Source organism: Ylistrum balloti, unplaced genomic scaffold, assembly GCF_031769215.1.
Source record: "Ylistrum balloti isolate Yb309-2 unplaced genomic scaffold, AGI_CSIRO_Ybal_v1 Utg370230, whole genome shotgun sequence".
In the NCBI taxonomy this organism is placed as follows: Eukaryota; Metazoa; Mollusca; class Bivalvia; order Pectinida; family Pectinidae; genus Ylistrum; species Ylistrum balloti.
The window spans coordinates 881,720-887,719 of NW_026782190.1; positions in this window are offsets into that span (position 1 = coordinate 881,720).

Here is a 6,000-nt window from a genome sequence, read left to right on the forward strand (position 1 = left end):
TAAAAAATGATTGATATTTGTTTAGCATAAATATTTTCATATTTGTAAATTTGCATTACTTTAATTACATTCAAAATATTGTTGTCCACAATGTATCAAATGAGTTGGGTGTGAAACAGGTCATTTTCTTTTATTATTTAACGTAAGATATTTTAATACGTAGTGACGTATAAAATGTCGAGTAGCACAATTTCAACATTGATTTGTTTCTCTTTCCTTTTGTTTATATTTATTCACGTCTTCATTTTCATATATCGACACGGCTATAATTCCTTTTCAGAACTCTTTTTCATAAACTTGATTTTTTAAAAAAAATGTTAAACGTTTATTGTTATATATATTCTTAATGAATCGCTTTGTTTTTAAAATCACAAAAACGAATGTCATTGCTCAGGAAACGCAATATCAGCTAGACATGATAGATTTGTCTCCCTTTGCACCAGACCGAGACTTACGAAGGCCAATCGAGGACCTGGTGATTTTAACTTTTACATGTAAATGGTTTACGAATGATGGTTTGATAAACGCTATATATTTTTTAATCGAAGATGTGATGTTAGGAGAGTTGATATGCATTAGTAACAAAGAGACACTGTACAAATTGACACATATGATAACAATACTAGTAATATCTTTTTGAAATAACAACTTACTGTTTATTGTGGTATTGCGAAAACGGCTTTGAACAGAGACTTTTTTACGGTGCATTTGGTTACAAAGAAATATATAGAAACTATTTTTGGTGTAATGATCAAATTAGGACCAAACGCTTTTAAAAGAAAGGCTGTGATCTCTAGGCGGGAAATGTAGTTTCTATTCCCTTGACGAAGACATTTTCTCCGCACAAATTTTGTGGAAGTATTTATCATCAGTGATTTCTTCATTAACTATCATTAGGCGGAAAATTTTGAGCGTGAAAGAGGAATAGGTAAAGGGAGGTAACACGTCTATCGCACTTAGTCCTGGTTTGAGGGAGGGGGTAACATATCTGTGGTACCTAGTCCTGATTTAAGGGAGGTAATGTGTCTATGGTACCTAGTCCTGTTTTCAGGGAGGTAATGTGTCTATGGTAGATAGTCCTGGTTTGAGAGAGGGGGTAACATATCTATGGTACCTAGTCCTGTTTTCAGGGAGGTAACATATCTGTGGTACCTAGTCCTGATTTGAGGGAGGTAACGTGTCTATGGTACCTAGTCCTGTTTTGAGGGAGGTAACGTGTCTATGGTACCTAGTCCTGTTTTGAGGGAGGTAACGTGTCTATGGTACCTAGTCCTGTTTTGAGGGAGGTAACGTGTCTATGGTACCTAGTCCTGTTTTGAGGTGAGGTAACGTGTCTATGGTACTTAGTCCTGTTTTGAGGGAGGTAACGTGTCTATGGTACCTAGTCCTGTTTTGAGGGAGGTAACGTGTCTATGGTACCTAGTCCTGTTTTGAGGGAGGTAACGTGTCTATGGTACCTAGTCCTGTTTTGAGGGAGGTAACGTGTCTATGGTACCTAGTCCTGTTTTGAGGTGAGGTAACGTGTCTATGGTACTTAGTCCTGTTTTGAGGGAGGTAACGTGTCTATGGTACCTAGTCCTGTTTTGAGGGAGGTAACGTGTCTATGGTACCTAGTCCTGTTTTGAGGGAGGTAACGTGTCTATGGTACCTAGTCCTAATTTGAGGGAGGTAACGTGTCTATGGTACCTAGTCCTGATTTAAGGGAGGTAATGTGTCTATGGTACCTAGTCCTGTTTTCAGGGAGGTAATGTGTCTATGGTAGATAGTCCTGGTTTGAGAGAGGGGGTAACATATCTATGGTACCTAGTCCTGTTTTCAGGGAGGTAACATATCTGTGGTACCTAGTCCTGATTTGAGGGAGGTAACGTGTCTATGGTACCTAGTCCTGTTTTGAGGGAGGTAACGTGTCTATGGTACCTAGTCCTGTTTTGAGGGAGGTAACGTGTCTATGGTACCTAGTCCTGTTTTGAGGGAGGTAACGTGTCTATGGTACCTAGTCCTGTTTTGAGGGAGGTAACGTGTGGTACCTAGTCCTGTTTTGAGGTGAGGTAACCTAGTCCTGTTTTGAGGGAGGTAACGTGTCTATGGTACCTAGTCCTGTTTTGAGGGAGGTAACGTGTCTATGGTACCTAGTCCTGTTTTGAGGGAGGTAACGTGTCTATGGTACCTAGTCCTGTTTTGAGGGAGGTAACGTGTCTATGGTAGTCCTGTTTTGAGGTGAGGTAACCTATGGTCCTGTTTTGAGGGAGGTAACGTCTATGGTACCTAGTCCTGTTTTGTCTATGGTAGTCCTGTTTTGAGGGAGGTAACGTGTCTATGGTACCTAGTCCTGTTTTGAGGGAGGTAACGTGTCTATGGTACCTAGTCCTGTTTTGAGGAAGGTAACGTGTCTATGGTACCCAGTCCTGTTTTGAGGGAGGTAACGTGTCTATGGTACCCAGTCCTGTTTTGAGGGAGGTAACGTGTCTATGGTACCTAGTCTTGATTTAAGGGAGGTAATGTGTCTATGGTACCTAGTGATGGTTTGACGGAGGTTACGTGTCTATGGTAGTCCTAATTGTAGGGAGGTTATGTTATGATGGAAAGAAGAATTCCAATTTTATATTACATAGATGTCTCTCATTTAATTGTTATAGGCCAGTGTCTCATAATAAAGTTGTCTCAGTGTAAAAGTATAAATCTCCGCCTCGTGTAATATTTTACAGCTCTGTCTCAGTGTAAATGTATATAGCTAAATCTCGACCTCGTGATATATTTTACAGCTCTGACGCTGAATTCGTTTTCAACTGTACAGCTGTATTTCAGTATGATATCGTTCAGCTATGTCTTAGTGACAGAAAACAAGGTGTGTCTCAATGACATGTTACTCATCTGTGTCTCAGATACATGTTATACAGGTGTGTCTCAGTGAAATGTTACCAGCTGTGTTTTGGTGTAATATCATACAGAATATGTGAACTCATAAGTCATTCATGTTCAGATACACACAATATTATTTTTAATCCACTCAAGTAGGCCTAAGATTTGCGTCATCATTTTACACCACAAGATTAGCATTTTACGAGATTCGACATTTCTGCTGCATTTCATATTGCTGCTGACTAATTAAATATTCATATATCTGCATGTTTTACCTAAATCATAACTGTTAAAACACAAGGAAATGCACCAGAGATCCTTCTGCGGGCCCATCTACTGCCAAGCTTATCCTAAATAGATCAGAAAGCGTTGTGTGGATCTATTTAAAAACAGGTGGGTATCACATTAAAACTGTAATATTGAAATTCTTTCCTGTCTGTGTAGTGATATACGAAGTTGTCGAAAGGCTGACTGATTTATAGGTGAAAGGTGTGTCCTCTATGTAGGTTTAGTGATAAATTGAAATGTGGCCGAATTGTCAGGATAAAGTGTCTGAACTGCTTATCAAACTCAGTCTGAAAAGATTTAAAAATTCATTATGAAATTAAATGCTAATCCTTTATTCATAATATACAAGAATTCGTATTAATTGAATTGTAGCGTAGCTAAGATACGTCCTAGCTATGAATCATCGTATGAAGTTTTGTCATTTTAATAAAAAGGCATCCGACTCTCAAACACAAGGAAGCTTTGTAACGTGGGGACATTTCGACACAAACTAGTATTTGGGTGACCGTCATGTTGATTACAGCTGCAGTCCCCTACTTAAAAATGAACATATATTTGTCTCTAAATAGTACAAGATCTGGAAATGGGAGTGTTCGCGCGCTTCAGTTTCTTCGTGAGAAATTCTTTAAAAAGACATACCTCTATAAGTTTTAATAGGTTACATAAATGACACCAAGAATTCCGAAAGAATTCGGGCATAATTTCTAGCTAACTTGCGATCCTGAATCTGAAATGTGCAGCGGCATCTATATATAGGTTTTTATGGAGTTTATTGTTTAGCTCTAACCTAAATACTTACGCTTTAATTTAATTAATGTGTTTACACCTGTTAAAAGGTGTAAATTCCTCACTACTCCTTCGCATTCCATCGTCAAAGACAGGGATGTTAATTTACAGTATTTTCTGTCCTGCAGCTTCAAGTTAATTCATTTTTTGTTGATGTAGTCGCAAATACGAGGATATTTTTTACCATCTCTAAAGTCGACAAGGCACGCTGCCGTCTTCATTGTTCTTTTAAGACTGTCCTCGGCCCTGATTACATTGAGATTGCGTCTCTATAAATCTCCACTCCGTTAACATACATATTCATTACTGTTAGAAGTATATAGAAAAATAGAGTTACTTTTTGACACGCGTCGAATGTGTTATTTTGATATCATTAGAAGACAAAGTTATTTCTGTATATCAAAGTTCACAGTATGTATGATTTTCTCTTTGTATTTTATGTAAATAATGTATCGTACCTTATATGAAATATACTGCATTATAGGTGATAAATCACGGAAATATCAAGGCGTTTATTTTACAGTTTAATGCCCTCGACATTGTTTGGTTGGTTACATGTGGTGTTACACTTGTCCGTAATTCCGTCATGATTTTGATCTGTTCCTACTTACCAGATATAGACATTGAACTTTAATTTTGTATGTTGTTGATTAATGATAATATGCAGATCAAGATCAGATTTTGTTATAATGAATTATTTTCCCAACGTGTCATGGACTTTTAACTTTATGAATCTGACATGTCATCTTATACAAAACAAATAACGCAAATATCTATGATTGCATTATAATGATTCTATGATATACAAACAAGTAAAAACAATTCTCCTGTCAGAGACGCTTTATTTCAGTTAGTGTCTGACATGCATGCTTAATAACAAGATCGTAGGAAGTAAAGACTGCAAAAGAAAGACAAATAACACTTTTCAATACAAATTTAGAATTAGATACAATTAGATACAGTTGAACCAAATAAAAGTCATTGCTCCCTACAACGATTTCGTCCTTCTTGAACTTGCTAGTTATGCTAAGGCCTTAATTAGTTTAAACTCAGGAGGCGACCGAGGGAGATCCTGATTAGTACAAATATGAAGTTTATATATATATATATATATAAATTTCATTCGTTTTCCCGACATACTTATATATATATATATATAAGAATACATTGAGTTTTCTCGTATTTTTGGTGAACAATGTCATTCATTTGATATATTCTTTATATATAACCAGACTGAAGAGTGGTCTAAAATCAACCCATAACCTGTCACAAGACATTAATTTCCTTCACATGTATAAGATAATGTGCTGTGACAGTTATAGACTTTTAACCATCCATCCTTTATATATGCTTCTGCCAGGAATATTGAGTACTATTGATAGGGGGTTTCACGGTACACAATATAGTGACTATCGATTAAGAGAAATGACTTCAAAATGTTGAATGGAATTTAATCATGCACATTAATGCCAGAGGATTGATTTCTGTGTTGAAGATTTATGTGTGTTATTTTCGTAGGCGGTTAGCTGCTATAAAAATGTCTTAAATTATTCAAGAGTCTGTCAATTTCACGAAGTGGATAAAAAGTTGCGTTCTGGTGATATTATTCGTAATAGATGTTTTATCACATAATTAGTACATTATCCACCGAGTTCGCCCATTAATATATTTGCATATACCACAAGCTCAATTTAACCAAGGGCGTTTTTACATTGGTAGTCAGAAATCGACTGTGATGTCATCATATGGACAATGACACTAATCACGAATATCACTAATTAAAGTGATTAAATAAAATGGCTGCCTCCGTTTGATTTTACCCCCATTTAAAACCCGAGAAGATATCAGTTCGATGAATTGTGTGATGAAGTGATACTCTAAGTTTTTATATGAGATTATATAAAACTCGTCAAAGATCCTGTATATATCGGTAGGAGTGAGTTTCGTGTAGCCTATCAGAATTATCCTCTTATTTCATAATTTAAAGCTGTGTAAGACAAAAGTATGGACACAAAATATATACGAAATAACGATAAATATGTTACGAAACATATTTAATATTACTTA